General features: G+C 53.9%; 1 protein-coding gene across 7 annotated transcripts in view; it reads left to right on the forward strand.

Annotated features, from left to right (window-relative positions):
* Nucleotides 1-2,055: 2,055 nt before the first annotated feature.
* DENND2C (DENN domain containing 2C) overlaps nucleotides 2,056-15,763 on the forward strand; it is a 51,428-nt gene continuing 37,720 nt past the window's right edge. For 2 of the 7 annotated variants that reach the window (XM_005294922.5, XM_065591403.1), the window contains exon 1: nucleotides 3,314-3,512. The gene's annotated coding sequence lies outside the window, so the exon portion shown is untranslated. Of the gene's footprint in view, nucleotides 2,168-3,313; nucleotides 3,513-7,912; nucleotides 8,114-13,462; nucleotides 13,600-15,763 lie in introns of those variants that run through there. The other 5 variants (XM_024108273.3, XM_065591400.1, XM_042852638.2 and 2 more) reach the window with 5 other exon arrangements.

Here is a 15,763-nt window from a genome sequence, read left to right on the forward strand (position 1 = left end):
TAGAGCATAAGCTTTCGTGGACTACAGCCCACTTCGTGAAGTGGGCTGTAGTCCACGAAAGCTTATGCTCTAATAAATTTGTTAGTCTCTAAGGTGCCACAAGTCCTCCTGTTCTTCTTTTTTCATAGATGAAAACGTGCTTTGTAAGTGGAAGTTGTTCTTAGTAACGATTTACTGTCCTATGAGAGTCAAAGCCTACGATTAAATATTTGTGCCATTAATAAATGTACAGTGACGGGAAGGGAATCACAGTACTGCACAACTATCCTGTCCTTTGGAATGAATGCCTAAATGTTGCCATCTAGTGGCTTTTCGCTGCAATTACACTGCTGTAGCAAACACAACAGCCCTGCATTTACTTGCAAGGGTAGGGGCCCAAAACACAAAATTAAAACATCTACACGTGTCAAGCATCCACAAGTAGATGCCACAGCTCCTGCCTCTGAACCCCACAGAACACTGCCGGCATGCCTGGAGTAGTCCTGGGCCCTGTCTTCAGGACTTAGTTTGTTGTACTGGACTGTGGAGTGGAATTTGATTTTCCCTCCAGAGAAATAAATGGAGAGTGTATGGATAGTGTCAGAAGCTGTTAGATGGCAATAGGGTATTTAATTCTATCATGTACTAGTCTGTATTGTGTTATACTGTGTAGCTGCGCTGGCTCCCAGGGCTGTCAGCAACCCCCACCTTCCCTTCTGTCTCACAGAGGGGGGCCCAGCCAGTCCTTCCTAAAGGAATTTCCTATTAGGCTTTTGGGGCCTGAGGCAGGATCATCCCAGTTGCTGGCTCTTCAGCTGCTGAATTCTGATACCTCGGTGTGAACCAATGCGAGTAAGTGTGAAGAGGCTTTGGGAGAGCTGTGTGGTCGCTGGGAGAGGCCGCACCACACAGATAGGCACACGCCTGCTGAGCTCATCTTTGGCACCTACAGCCCGTAGCACTGACACAGCACCTTGCAGTATGCAGCAGGAGCTGGGGCTTCCTAGCACCTGAGCCTGCATGAACAGATGGCAAGGCGTGACGGGTGTATATCGCTCCGGGTGGGAGTAATGAGGTCACAGGCAGGGTGCGTCACAGTGAGCTTTGCCTGAAGTTCCAGCCTTTCCCAATCCTTGCTTTACCCCTGGCAATGGCCAGATTGTCACCAAGGTGCCAGGCGCCAAGACTCCAGAGGGTGGCACCGCTTCCTGCATGCCCAATAGAGTGATGGAGCTGGAAAGTGGCAGGCAGTCTGGGGTAGTCGGGAGCTGTTATGTAAACTAGGGCTCCAGAGGCATGTGGGGCCACACGTTTCGGGCCTGGATGTTGAGGACCCCATAGCCTCGCTGTGTTCAGGGGTCAGGAAGCTCAGGCTGGGGTGCAGCCCTTCAGGATGAGGGCCCCATTTCCAAAGGCCTGTTACCCCTGGGTGCGCTGTCAGGTCTCTGCTCAGGATTTGTCAGGAGTGTCCTCCACTCCCCGGCTGGCATATGGGATCCCGCCATAGAGCTTGGGTGAGTAGTCACCAGCCAATGGGTGTGTGGGAACCGCTTGCACCCACGATTCACTATTGCCTGTGGCTGGTCACCTAACTCACATGGCACTGGTCAGGTCGTGCTCCCCAGTTGCAGCCCTGAATCCCAGTGAAGGTGTCACTTCCCCCCGTTTTGGGGATGAATTTTAATTTGTGTGGTAATCCCTGAGATGGGCGGGGTGCCCGCCCCAGGGACACGCTAGCACTGTGGGGGCTTGTGACATAGGGAACGTGGCAGCACCTTGACTCAGAGGCCCTCCCCAGATCGGTGTCGGCATAGAAGGGGGTGCTCCTGGGGCAGGACAGGTGGGGTCTCCCAGGGAGGCAGGATGGGGAGTGAGGGTGTCTCCCTGGGGGTCACGTCGGAGGTGGGGGTCTGTCTCCCTGTGGGGCAGGTCAGGGCCGTGGCTCAGGCTGACGGACCCGGATCCGCCCCCCAGCGGCGGGTCAAGGCGGCCGGTGCCAAGGAACGAACCCGCGAGCCATGCAGTGCGTGTCCCTTTAAAAGGCGGAGCTTTGGGCGGGGCCAGGTGTCTGAGTGACGGTTGCGTTGCCCAATGGGATGTTGCCCAAATGTATGAAGCTAGAGACGACCGCGGGCCTCGCTGAGGGGGGCTGGAGGCGAGATCGGACCCGGGTTTTTGCGGGGAGCAGGTGAGACCCCGGCCTGGGTGGGCTCTGTTGCGGGGACCGGGGCCCTTGTGATGGGCGCTGCGCGGACACGGGGTCCCCGTGGCGCCGGGCGCTGCGCGGACGCGGGGTGACCCGGGTGGGGGGGTCCCCGTGGCGCCGGGCGCTGCGCGGACGCGGGGTGAGCCGGGTGGGGGGGTCCCCGTGGCGCCGGGCGCTGCGCGGACGCTGGGTGACCCGGGTGGGGGTGGGGGGTCCCCGTGGCGCCGGGCGCTGCGCGGACACGGGGTGAGCCGGGTGGGGGGGTCCCCGTGGCGCCGGGCGCTGCGCGGACACGGGGTGACCCGGGTGGGGGGGGGTCCCCGTGGCGCCGGGCGCTGCGCGGACACGGGGTGAGCCGGGTGGGGGGGTCCCCGTGGCGCCGGGCGCTGCGCGGACACGGGGTGACCCGGGTGGGGGGGGGGGTCCCCGTGGCGCCGGACGCTGCGCGGACACGGGGTGACCCGGGTGGGGGGGGGTCCCCGTGGCGCCGGGCGCTGCGCGGACACGGGGTGACCCGGGTGGGGGGGGGGGTCCCCGTGGCGCCGGGCGCTGCGCGGACACGGGGTGACCCGGGTGGCGGGGGGTCCCCGTGGCGCCGGGCGCTGCGCGGACACGGGGTGACCCGGGTGGGGGGGGGTCCCCGTGGCGCCGGGCGCTGCGCGGACACGGGGTGACCCGGGTGGGGGGGGGTCCCCGTGGCGCCGGGCGCTGCGCGGACACAGAAACCTCTCTTGCCTGACAACCTAAATAAACTAGACAAAAACCAGTAGCATCTTAGTGCCCGTGTCCTGGGGCTGAGCACTGCGGCGCGGCAGAGGTCGGTGGCGGTGCTGGCACTGGAGCCCAGGCCCTGCCCACTGGACCATGCTGTCTCTCGGCACTAGAGATGCTGGCAGGTCTGTTGGGCTTTACAGAGCCTGTGACTGGAGAATCCCACTTCATCCCCCAAGTATCTGTGGCTCCCGCACTGGGCAGCAGAGATGCCTGTGGGAGGGAAGCTGTCTCCCCTTCCCATTGAGTTATAATTACAGGGCTGCTTACGCGGTGGGGTGGGGGTGGAACCAGGCTAAACAAATCCTCCTCCCTCACTCTGGGAGTGAGTCACCCCTGGTTCCTATCCCTCTCCGCGGGAGAGCGCTGGCCTGCACAGCAGCCGGAGGTCGGGGGCAGACAGATGGGACTGAGCAACCAGACTCTTCGGGTCGCAGCCTGTGCAGGCATTGGGTTTGATGCGCTGGCGTGAGTTACGTGCTGCCAGTCAGGGAGCGTGGAGCTTTTTGGGAACTGCAACAGGGGTGTCCAGAGTTCGGAACAAGACCAGTCCCAGGTTAGTCTCTGGTTTAGTTGCTTTTCTATTGGAGCAGGGTCCTGTCCACTGTGACTGCAGCCAGCAGCTCCCAAATGCTGCGCCTCTGTTTCCCAGCTGATCTGGGAATTGGGCGAGTTAATGGTCATCTAGTGTCCAGATACCCTGGTGATGGGCTCACACTAGGTACGTGGATGTGTGGCGCGACAGTGCTTTGCAAGGGCTAAACAGGATTTGTTATGTTGTTCTGAGACTTTCTTTACTGTGTGTGGCATTTAATCAGGTCTCAGAGTCCTGACTTTGCAGCCAGACATAGCGCTCTGCATGGGAGTGCTATGCCCTGTTACTGTGCCAGCTTCATGTGTGGTTTTGAATAAGCAGATGGACAGCCAGCGAGGCAGCCGCAGTTTCTGCCTAATGGGGCATGAACTTTTCAGATTCAATTCCTTTTTGTTCAGGTTTCAGTTTTGAGGTGCTAGAATTAGGAGTAAAGGTCGGGATTCTGTATGTCCCTGAATCAGTGGTTTTGGCTTTGCCTTGGCATTTCCTAATCTGGTAAAATCAATATCCCAGACTAAGTCTTGATTCCTTTGATGTTCTCATTCCAGTGAATGAACATTTAAAGCAAGAGGAATGTGCCAATGGGAGAATCTCTTGGAGTCTCCCAAAGAATTTCTTAAATGCAAAGACATGGCAGATTTATCAGTGGCAATGTCTATCTCGATGGATTAGGAGAAGATGGGAGAACAGCGTTTTGGGGATTGTGCGCAGGGAAGGGTAGACAGCTCTTCACATTAAATATCTGTGCAGGCTCTGCTGTTCAGAACAGGCCTGGTATGGAGAGGAATCAAAGTGTCTCAATTGTAGATACTTTTTTTGTTTTCAGTGTTTTGAAGTTTTCACAGCCAAACCAGGAAATGTAGTAATGTTGTCTCGTGACCTTCCATTGTGTTTTGGAGGGGATGACAATAGAGCGTTTTCTAATACAGAAACAAAGGGAAAATGTTGAATAAGGTTTTTAAATGGTGTCTCAACAACCTGGTGTGATCCCGAAGGAAAAAAATTTTTGTGTGTGCCTGCTGCAGTCTGACTCCATGCTTCTCTGAGGTAGAGGTGCCCCTGAACACTAGACTGCTGTTTCTTTAACACAATTTAATGGAGGCAAAATGCTGTTTTAGCAGGTTGGACTTGCAGCACTGTGGGGAAAGGGAAACTTGACTGTTCTGGGGAAGTGCATTCTGCAAACAGAGGCTGTGGTGCCCACTGGAGATGAATCTAACGCTTTGTTAATGTCTTGTCTTATGCTGAACGATGTTAGGAACATGGGAACTAGTAGACTGGATCAGCCCATAGTGCCTCCTAATCCAGTCTCCTGTGTCTGACAGGGACCAGAATTGGCTGCTTCAGAGGAAGGTGCAAGAAACTCCCTAGTGGACAATTCTAGAAAAACCTGCCCATTGGGGAAGTTTCTTCCTGACTTTGTCAGTTGGAGAAGTTCTTGCTGTCCTGGAGCCTGCAGAGTCACATTTGCCACTGCTTTGTCTTTACTTTTATTTTTGCGCAGGCGTTGCGGTCTCTGTCCTGACGCTGACTGGGTCTCTTTACCATAATATCCGAGTGTCTTGGCCTGCAATGTACTTTTCCTCAACAGCAGTGAGGCAGGGCAGGGCTGTTATCCCCATCGTGTAGCGAGAGGCCAAGTGACTTGCCCAGGATCCCTCAGGGAGTCTGTGGTAGAGCAGGAAAGTGAAAGCATGTCTCCAGAGTCCCTGACTAGTGCCCTCAGTCACTTCCTCCTAAGGAGAGCCCTGGCTGTTAAACCCCCCAGCAGGAGAAACCCTGGGAGCTGCAGAAGGTATGTGCAGAATTCTCCTCTGCGAACTCCCTCAGCCAAGGGGGAAAGAAGCAAAGGGGGAAATTCTGGGTTTTCCCAGAAGAGACCAAGTTGATGGAATGGCAGACGGGCTCTGCCGGGAGTTCCGAGCCAGGCCTTGCACTGAGTCCCAGCCCACCGAGCACGGGCCCAGATGGCAGATGGCTCTGCAGGTGAAAGCCCTAGTCTCAGGTTGCTCTGGACTTGGCTGCCCCGGAGGAGAGATCTCAGGACTGCATTGGATTACTTCTTGGCCTGTTCAGTGCTTGCCCTCTTTTGCAAAGAGAATGCAATCGTGGCTCAGGGTGAGAGACCCTGGTGATGGGTGTGGGTTAGCATCGGGGTGGGGTGCCGGGACATCCTGTAATGACCGGCTCTTGCCTTCCTGGAAGAAGCACTGTTGAAATGGTTTGTACAAATAGCAGTGAAATGTCCTTTGTAAGTGTAGCTGGCTCATGGGTTTAGTGGCACCTTATTTGCGCTCAGGGTGATGCCTGGTGAGCTGGTTTCTCTCTTATTCTGGGAGGATTGTGTTGCTAGTAGCTTATCTGAGGAAGAAACTGGTATAACGAGACGGTGTGTTAAACTGAACGTGTCCAAACAGGTACTTAATTATGCCTTGTGAGTGATGGGTTTGCCCTGCTGAATGGCTGAGGTTTCCTGTTTCTCACCTCCTCTGAGGGAACGGTTCACCACACGTGGGCTGTTTTTTGGGAGCGTCGGGAAGGAGTGAGGAGAAGATGGGTGACTTCCGAGATGCCCATAGGGTAAAGTCTGGGGGCCAGATTCAAGGATGTGAAGCCAAATGAAAGGCCTGTAGTTAGAGCAGGATGTTGGGAGTCAGGGCTCCTGGGTCCTATTCCTGGTTGCCTGTGTGACCTTGGGCAGGTCACATCCCTTTTGTGAGCCTCAGTTTCTCCTCAAAAATCACCTCTTTGTCATGTGGTGACGTCCAGAGGCCCCAGTCAGAATCCGAGTCTGGGCACTGCACAAACACAGGTTGTTTTATACTGACCCCTGCGAACACTGTCCCACCTTGTGGGGCGGGCTAGAAGCATAGGCAGTTAATTCTTGGTAGATGTGTGGGGCATTGGACATTAGCGTTAGGACAGGATCCGAGGGCGCAGGAGTGCTGTAGTTCTCGCTGAAGGATCTGGGCTTCTTTTCTTTAAATGTGCCTGGGGAAAAAGAAAAACCAGCCCACGCAGCAGGCTGACTGTAAGTATGTTTGTTTAGGACCCAGCTGTGGCAATCTGGCCCTTTGTTATATAACGGGGAGCATTAAATGCGATGGGCGGTCACCAGAACGCAGCTGGTACAGGCGGAAAGTGCCACTCCTGGCAGGTTATTCTGTAATTATTTGTTACAGGCTGTCTCAGCCCTTCCTCTGGAGCATCCTCAGTTGGGCACTGGGGCAAAGCACGGTCTGGGCCAGTCTTGTCAGTTCCTAGGATGACAGGATTTTGAGACCCTCTTTGGGGCTTGGAATTGACTTTGTACCTTGTATTTGTGGCGTCACCAGTGGCTGGGGGGTTGTATTATTTTGCTACCCCAGCGTCTGTGCCTGTGGATGTTTCCTGGGGTGGGTCTGGGGCAGTGTCAAGGCAGACGGGCCTGTAGACTCCTTGTCATAGCTGCTTTGGCTCCATGGTTTCTGCATATTCACTTCCTGCCTATCCCAAGGGGGTGCTAATGCCTGGGTTACTGGCTGAACTTGAACGCTGCCTTCTGCTGACCCTGGAGAGGGGAATGCACCGACCTCGCTGATCCTCCCCCAGGGCCGTGTGAACAAGGGGAGCAGCAGCATACGAAGCTCTGAGCGGTGTTATTCTAGTGCCTGTCTTAACTCCCCTAGCACGTGGCACAGACCCAGTGATTAGCTGGCGTGGGGCCCCTCCGCTTGGTGACAGTCTCAGTATATTGGCAGGTTTCGCTTTTCAATTTCACCCAGATCAAAGGTGGTGTTGCTACCTCCCCCATGTCCCCTCAAGGACCCACATCTGTGGGGTTAACAGCTGCGAGTGGCCGGGGGCCAAGGTGCTGGCCTCTCTCGGCGGTGTGGGTCATGTCCATCTCTGGAGTGAGAGGCTGGGGTGCAGATCCATTGCTGCCAGGAGATGCCACGTTGCAGCCTTGTGACTCCGGTCTAACTGATGGCATCTCTGTTTCTTGCCTTGCCTTTCAGCTGGTAGGTGGATGACGGTGAGGGAGCAGAACAGGACAGTGGCTCCCATAGGGACCAGGGACTGGGGATAGTGTCTGTGCCCTATGTGATGGTGGGGGGAAGGCAGCTGGTTGAGTCCCCACCTCACCACATGCTCAGTGTAGCAGTTCTCTGCTCTTGCCAGCCCCAGCTGTTTGCCCTCTGCCTTGTGGAAGATGGAGTGGTCAGCCCCTTTCCTGAGCCCTAGTATGTTAACCAGCCCTAGAACTTGGCTTTGGCAGAAGCAAAAGTGCTCCTGAGACTTTCATGGTGCAGTGGATGCTGGTGTCTCATGCCGATGAGTCTGAAAACGAGAAACATGCAGTCATTGTTTGGCTTTTGCAGGCTTGGCAAGCCGGCTGCTGGCATGTTCCATCCTGCTGATGCATGCTGTAGGGGCTGCCGCTCCAACCAGGCTCTGTGTGGTATGCTGCAGTACGGGGGCAGAGGAACAGCACATGGAACAAACGCTTGCGTGTGATCCTTACTACTGGCCTCTCTTGGGGTATGATGGATTAGCTTAAACCTGCCCATATCATCCCACAGGTGAGAACTGTTTCTGCTCTTGTTTTTTTCTCTTCTGTTTTGTCTCAGTCCTTGAATTTTTCCCCTGGCCCATGTGACATGCCCTGCCCAGGAGATTGTCATACTGTGTTTGCAGAAAGCAGATGTCTGCTGAGTTTGATTTTCATACTGTAGGTCACTATTAGTGCAGAATCTTTTCCCTTCCCTCTTTCATGGCAGGAGACTGGAGTGAGATCAGGGCGAAGGGTTTTGGGGAAGCTGCTTCTGAGTACTGCAGTGGTGCAAGGTGAAGTTGTGACAGCTTCTCAGCAGTTCTGGGCAGGTGGTCCATGGCATATGGATTCTTGGTTTTGGTCATTGCAAACCCTCTGCTGTCTCTGACACTCTAAATCTCTGTGTGTGAGAGGAGTCCGGATTGGGTGCCATGGCAAATCAGATCGTTGCATTAACTGTGTATGTGCCGGTAACATGAACCAGGAAGACTTTTGTGGCTGGATTCTGAAAAGCTGAGCTAGCGGCTCCGTGAACTGGCCCCCCAGTGGCTGTGTTGCTGGCAAGTTGTGGTTTCAGTTCCATTCCTGAACTGTTAGGTATTAATCCCCTTAGAGTCACAGCCATGTCTTCAGAGACCGTGCGGAGGTGTTAGCTGGAATGGCAGTCAGGGAGGGTGGGAGTAATGAGGCAGGGAGCAGGAGGGGCTGCTTGCCATAGTGAAGCGAAGGACAGGTGCGGGAGCTAGGAAGGGCAGGTTTGGTGTATGAAAGTGTCCTGACAGTAAACGGGACTCTTGGGACAGCAGGGACCCTAATCTTAGGGGTGCTCATAATGGGCTGGGTTAATCCTGCTGGGGTGGAGGGAGCAGAAGGTTCTGCTTCGAGCTGGGGAGGGGAGTGAGATTCTGTGGCATCTTTGAGGGTCAAGAAGATGTAGTGAGCAGCGTGTTAATGATAAATGGCGGGTGCTGCAGACAGCCATGAGGCCAGGGACAGAGTAAAGGGTTGTGAAGAGAAAGGAGATGTGGGTGGGGAATTGCGGCTTCAGCTTGGGGATCTCCCAGCTAACAGAGGTGAGGAAGAGAGACTCTGGGGTGGAGAGGTGCTGCAGGAAATCTCAGCAGGTGGTGGGGTGTGGGGCAGCTGATGAGTGAGATGCAGCACAACACGACTGCCTGTCATCCTGGAGCAGGAAGACCTGCTCCCTGCAAGATGGCTGTTGCTGCCCTGGGGTGCTGTGCCCATCTCTGTGCACCCCCCTCACTAGCAGGAGATAGGAGTGAGCTCAGAAAAGAACTGCAGGATGGTTGGGGCTAGAGGGGTTTGTTGGTGGGGAAATGCTGAGCGCAACATGCCTGGCTTGGAGCTTGCACAACAGATGAGTAATGGGGAAGTGGGCTGGGACGGGCGGAGGGTGTGCGCATTGAGGAGCCAGAGAAATCCTTGCGGGTGGTACAAGGAGCTGAACTGGCAATGAGAGGGGGGTGGGAAAGGGAAATTCAAAGCTGAATATCGGGGCTCCCTGCCAGTGAGTCTGTGTTAGCAGGGGCAGAGGTGTGTCCCGGGGGCAGTGGGAAACCCCTTTCCTTGGGATATTCAGAACCAGGCTGGACACATCTCCAGGAAACCTACGAAAGGGAACAAGCCTGAACTGGACCTGTGGGAAGGGCTGGGTGAGCTAATAAAGCTTCCAGTCTCACTTCATAGACTCCTAGAATATCAGGGTTGGAAGGGACCTCAGGAGGTCATCTAGTCCCACCTCCTGCTCAAAGCAGGACCAATCCCCGAAACAGATTTTGGCCCCAGATCCCTAAATGACCCCCTCAAGGATTGAACTCACAACCCTGGACTTCTCCCAACCTAGTGATGTTTTCCAGAAAATCTGGCATCTGAATCCAGAAAATGCTTGGCCTGTTGGAGTTGGCTAATAATACTATGAGGTTATCAAAGTGTTCTCATCCTCCACTAAATTAAGCCAGGGAAGAGGGGGGGCCTTGTGTTTCCAGAGGGCGTTCAGGCTGGGGTGTGGCGGGAGCGAAGAGGAGCTGAGAACCATGGAGTAGGGATATTGAAGCTTCATTTTTCAGCTCTCAGGCTTGTTTGGGTTTTGTCCCTGTGACGTTATAACAATCTCATTTACAGCCCTAACAGAGTGTCGGTGCAGCTTTCTGCTGGGGAATTAATTGTGCTGTGTACACCAGTCGCACTGCTGTTCCCCAAGGGCAGGGATTAGTCCATAGCTATTGTGGTGGCTGTGTCATTACGGTGGTGCCCAGAGGCCCTTGAGGGAAAACCCTTTTCTGCTGGGCACTGAACATGCACCAGCTGTGTAGCTGCCCTGAATTGGTTGTGATTTTTAAACCATGTGTAAATGCCATTGGTAGATATTGACAAGCCACAGTTGTGGGTCCCCGGCCCCAGCTGAGTTCTGCTCTCTGGGGTGGGGAAGGCTGCAAAGTGCAAAATCCCTTGTTTCAGCGTGTGCTGTTGAAGTAACCAACCAGCTGTTTGCAAGCCCTCTGAAGAGAGGGTTCACGCTGGTCTCTTGTCAGTGCTGAAGTTAGGACAGGGGCACATACTGAATGGCTTTCAAACCCCTTAATCTCCTACCTGTGCTAAACTCTGCTGCGGTAACCCCTGACACGCTGATTCCCCCAAATGCAGTGTGAGCTTGCAGCCCATTCTCCTGGTGGCCCTCGGTGTTTGGCTCCCAAGGCTGGTGCCGTGATATGGCTGCAGTGGAAACAATTCTTCACAGCTCAGGAACACATGGAATTCCATTTGTTTGGAGTCAGATTCGTAGAGTTCAGGGCCTGAAGAAACCATTAGATCATCCAGTTTGACCTCCTGTATAACACAAGCCATTAAATTTCACCCAGTTACCCCTGTATAGAGCCTAATAACTTGTTTCAGAGTAGCAGCCGTGTTAGTCTTTATCCGCAGAAAGAACAGGAGTACTTGTGGCACCTTAGAGACTAACAAATTTATTAGAGCATAAATTTTCGTGGGCTACTGCCCACTTCTTCGGATCCGAAGAAGTGGGCAGTAGCCCACGAAAGCTTATGCTCTAATAACTTGTGTTTGGCTAAAGCATCTCTTCCAGAAAGGCAGACAGTCTGGAGCTGAAGACGTTAAGAGATGGAGAATCCACCATGTCCCTGAGGAGCTTGTTCCCGTGGTTGATCACCCTCCATGTTAAAAACTGGGGTCTTATTTCCAATTTGAATAATGTCCAGCTGTTAGCTTTTGTTCGGCCTTTCTCCCTTAAAGAGTCCCTTAGTACCTGGAACTTTTCCCCATGTAGGTACAGACACATGGTGACCAAGTTACCTCTCAGTATTCTTTCTGATAAGCTAAACAGATGGAACTCTTTATGTCCCTCGCTGTCAGGCATTTTTTCCAGCCTTGAATAATTTTTGAGGCTGTTTTCTGGACCCTCTCCATTTTTTCAACATCCTTTTAGAAATGGGGACACCAGTGCTGGATGCCTGTATCAGTCTCATCAGTGCCATATTCAGAGGTGAAATCACCTCCCTATTCCTACACCTACTTGCTCCACCAGTCCAAAGATTGCATTAGCCTTTTTTGGCAACAGCATCGCACTGGGAACTCTCACTGAGTGTCCGTTCTGAGACTGGATCCTTTTCAGAGCTGTCTATTTCCAGGATACTCCCTCGTTCGGCAGGTGTGGCCTGCTTTCCTGGATGTATCACTTTGTATTTGACTGTATTAAATGTGTTTTGTGTTGGTGGCTCAGCTTACCAAGCGATCTGGGTGGCTCTGTATGGCAGCCTGTCCTCCTCGTTATTGACCACGCTGTCAATCTTTGTGTCATCTGTGAATTTTATCAGTAGTGATTGTGTTTTACTGTTGAACACCTTCCTCAGTGGCCAGGAGGTAAGTATAAAATCTCTGCTTGTTGGGGCCCTCAGTTGTAGCTGCCCTGTTGCATGTAAATGCCATCACAAAGTGCACCCCCTCCTCCACTAGCTCCCCAGACCTGCTGCAAGCCACCCTGCACTTGCCTTGCTCCCCGAGCTGATGTCGTCTCCTCCTAGATGTCAGTCTGGGAGCAAAGTCTCTGCTGGCTTCAGCGCATCCATTTGGGAGAGCCAGTAGCACTTGCAGCTGAGAGCAAAGCCCAGGTGTGGGCAGGTCTGTATGAGGGGTGTCCGGGGCCTCCTGTAACTGCCCCACACCCTGTGCATGCCACCCTGGTCAGCCGTGCAGTAAGAGCTGGCTGGGGTTCAGGTGAAGAATGATTTTCCCCAGTCAGTCAGTTTCCCATTTTCCACTGCTGCCAGCTCTCGATCAGCTGAGAGGCCTGGATTCTCTGCCGGAGCTGGAACCCAGATCTGCATTGGCCAGAGGAGGGAAGGTGTCACCTGGGGTTCCACCGCAGGTCTAAGCAAGTTCACTGTGTATTGCCCGTGGGTGCCAGAGGAGCGTGAGGAGCCAGAGTGCAGCACTGGTCTCTCTGCGGAGCTGGGGCTGTCTTGGTTCAGTGGGCACGTTAGCGGTAAACTGCGGAGTGAAGCTGCCTGTCTGCTGCTCCCTAAGCATGGATACAAGTGACTCTTTGTCTTCAGAATTTTATCTCCAGACCATAGAATACCTGGGCCCTCCCATCCGCAACTTGCTGTGGTTGAGAGTGAGGGGCTCAGGGACTCTATCCCCACCCTAGCTCCACACAGGGGCGGTACAGATCACGTGAATCCCAGTGCTGACAACTCTGAGCTGCTCCCTGACCAGTGGAGCTGAGTGTGACTGGCTGCACAGGCAGTTCGTTGGGTTGTACATCATGGAGAGGAAAGGCAGAGCCTGTAGACTGCTCTTCCGGGAGCTGAGCAGCATCCCTGTGGGGTTCTCTGCTCAGGGTCAGACTGGAGATGCGGTACCTTGTATGTCACCGCTTTGAACGTCTGTAGGGACTGGAGACGTGATCCAAAGCCTGTTGAATTCAGTGGAAGAGGACTCCTGTTGACTTTAACAGGGCTTGGGTTGGGCCCTAAAAGAGAGGGGGGCCAGGTGTCAGACACCTGGCAATTGGTTCCTCTCACCGCTGCACTTCACCATGACCCGTCTCCTCCTTTTGCCTGTAAAACATACAGCCGGGTGCAAGGCAGGGAAGGCAAGGCACATACCTGCCTGCCAGGCTGGTATTCAGCAGCCTACCTCTGCCCTCCTGCCCCAAGCCCTCCCCACACAATGTGCGGGGTAGTAGGAGATTGAGGGCAGGGTGTCAGTCGTGTGCGCTGGTGCTCAGGCTGCAGAGGTCTGACTCGTCATCTCGTGGTGTTTGGCTGAGTTCCTAGAAGGCTCATTCACACAGGTCTGGCTGTAGTGAGAATTCCTCGTATTTCTGTTTTATTTGAAGCACTTGAGCAGCCGGCAGAGTAACCAGCCTCTCGAGGCCAGGCTGGGGCAGAGGGACGGGGAATCTACAGCAGATGAGCCCTGGGGAGGAGCAGAGGGAATAAGCAGAAACCGGCTTGAGCCCACCAGCTGTCCTAGGTGAGTCACTCTCCCTTGTGTCCGCATCTCGCCAGGCTCCGAGCTAGGGAGGATCTCTACGCCGGAAGACTATTTATGGGCAGGCTTTGCTATTTTGAGGTAAAGTTGAACATTTGTCACCTCTGGAAGGTGAAGGAGAGCAGGCATCGCTGGGCTCATGCCTGTTCCACTCTGACCCATGAAGATGGCCCGAAAGGTTATTTAAAACCTGCTTGGTTTTACCTAAGGAACTTCAGGGACAGCAAGTCTTGTCTGCTGTGTTTTTGCTGGAGGCTCCTTGGGAGGAGGAGTTTTCTGGGCCCTGAGCTGTGGACTGGGGCTGATGAATTGTTCAGAGCTTTTTGCCCACCCTTTCTCAGGAGTTTGGGTTAAAGAGGGGCACAAAACAGCCTGACTAGCAATCCTGGCTCCTCTTGATTCGCAGGGATCAGCTCCTTGATGGGCAAAACCAGAGGGGATGCGAACCAAGATGTATGGTTTAAAAAAAAAAACCAGCTTGTTAAAGAAACCTTTGCAGGGGTGAGAAATACAAGATTATGCCCTCTGCCAGTCAGACCCTCCTTCACCTGCATGGAGAAATGAAGCTGGCATGGGAACTGTCGCTTCCCTTGTAAGTCGCATGTAATTTGATGGGCAAAGCTGTGTCTGTATCTCTCTGCATAGCCAGTTTATGGTTGTACGTTTCTCTCCCTCACTCCTCCCCCCCCCCCCACTCACTCATCTGGCACTTGTGTGTAGGAGGCTCCCCCAGTTTCCCATTAAGCTGAGGATGAAATGCGCGTGCTCTTCTCCCTGGCACGGACAGGCTGTCAGCCCTTGCACTGTGTCTGCCGTCGCTCATGCTGTGCGCTCAGATGTGCGGCTCGTAGGCCCTGCACCCCTTGTGCCTGGCCCAGGGTGCGAGTTGCTGTGTAGGCCCTTCCTCTGCTGCTAGTTGAAAATGATCACAGCCCATCTGAACATGCACCACCTCGCTGGGATTCTGCGAGCCCCTGCTAACAGCGAGAGCTCCTGCCACAGCTCATTCTCGGCTCCAGGGAGGGGAGGAGGGGGGTGATGGGCAGGCAGCAGGCTGGCCAGGAAGGGCAGCCCCTGCATCTGTTTATATCTGAACAATGATGTTTGCATTGTCCGCTGTCCCATCTGCCACCGCAAAGGAAGGCACAGTCTAGCTAGAGGGGAAAGAGCTGCATGGGCCATCCCTGTCAGGGTGTCTCAGGTTTCAGGGGACTCCTGGGCTCCCCAAACGGGAAGCTGCTCATAGACTTTAAGGTCAGAAGGGACCATTATGATCATCTAGTCTGACCTCCCGCATGATGCAGGCCACAAAGCCGTCCCAACCCTTTCCCTTGACTCTGCAGTTGAAGTCCCCAAATCCTGTGGTTTAGAGACTTCAAGTAGCAGAGGATCCTCCAGCTAGTGACCCCTGCCCCATGCTGCGGAGGAAGGCGAAAAACCTCCAGGGCCTCTGCCAATCTACCCTGGAGGAAAATTCCTTCCCGACCCCAAATATGGCGATCAGTAGAACCCCGAGCATGTAGGCAAGATTCTCCAGCCAGACCCTCATTGGCCATTGATACTATTTACCAGTGATGGCACGCTGTTCATTTGACTAAAATCACGTTATCCCATTAACCATTCCCTCCATAAACTTAACTAGTTTAATCTTAAAGCCAGACAGGTCCTTCGCCCCCACCGTTTCCCTCGGAAGGCTGTTCCAATATTTCACCCCTCTGATGGTTAGAAACCTTCGTCTAATTTCAAGCCTAAAATTCCCCACGGCCAGTTTATATCCATTCGTTCTCGTGTCCACATTAGTACTGAGCTGGAATAATTCCTCTCCCTCCCTGGTATTTATTCCTCTGATATATTTAAAGAGAGCAATCATATCCCCCCCTGTTGCTGTTACTGTATGTATTTGGGATGATGCACTTGGCGATCATGGTTCTGTCCACATCGGTGCCACTAGCTGAGCTGGTCTCTGGCCATAGGCCCTGTGCTGCTGAGAGCATGTCGTGGACCTGGAGAGCCATTTCAGTGCCATTCGGAATCCAGCTCTAGGCTGCCCCTGTGGTCACTGACGAGGAGGTTGTGAAGGCTAGGACTATAACAGGGTTTAAAAGGGACCTGGATAAATTAATGGAGGTTGTCCATTAATGGCTAT

The sequence above is a fragment of the Chrysemys picta genome, chromosome 4, assembly GCF_011386835.1.
Source record: "Chrysemys picta bellii isolate R12L10 chromosome 4, ASM1138683v2, whole genome shotgun sequence".
Lineage (NCBI taxonomy): Eukaryota > Metazoa > Chordata > Testudines > Emydidae > Chrysemys > Chrysemys picta.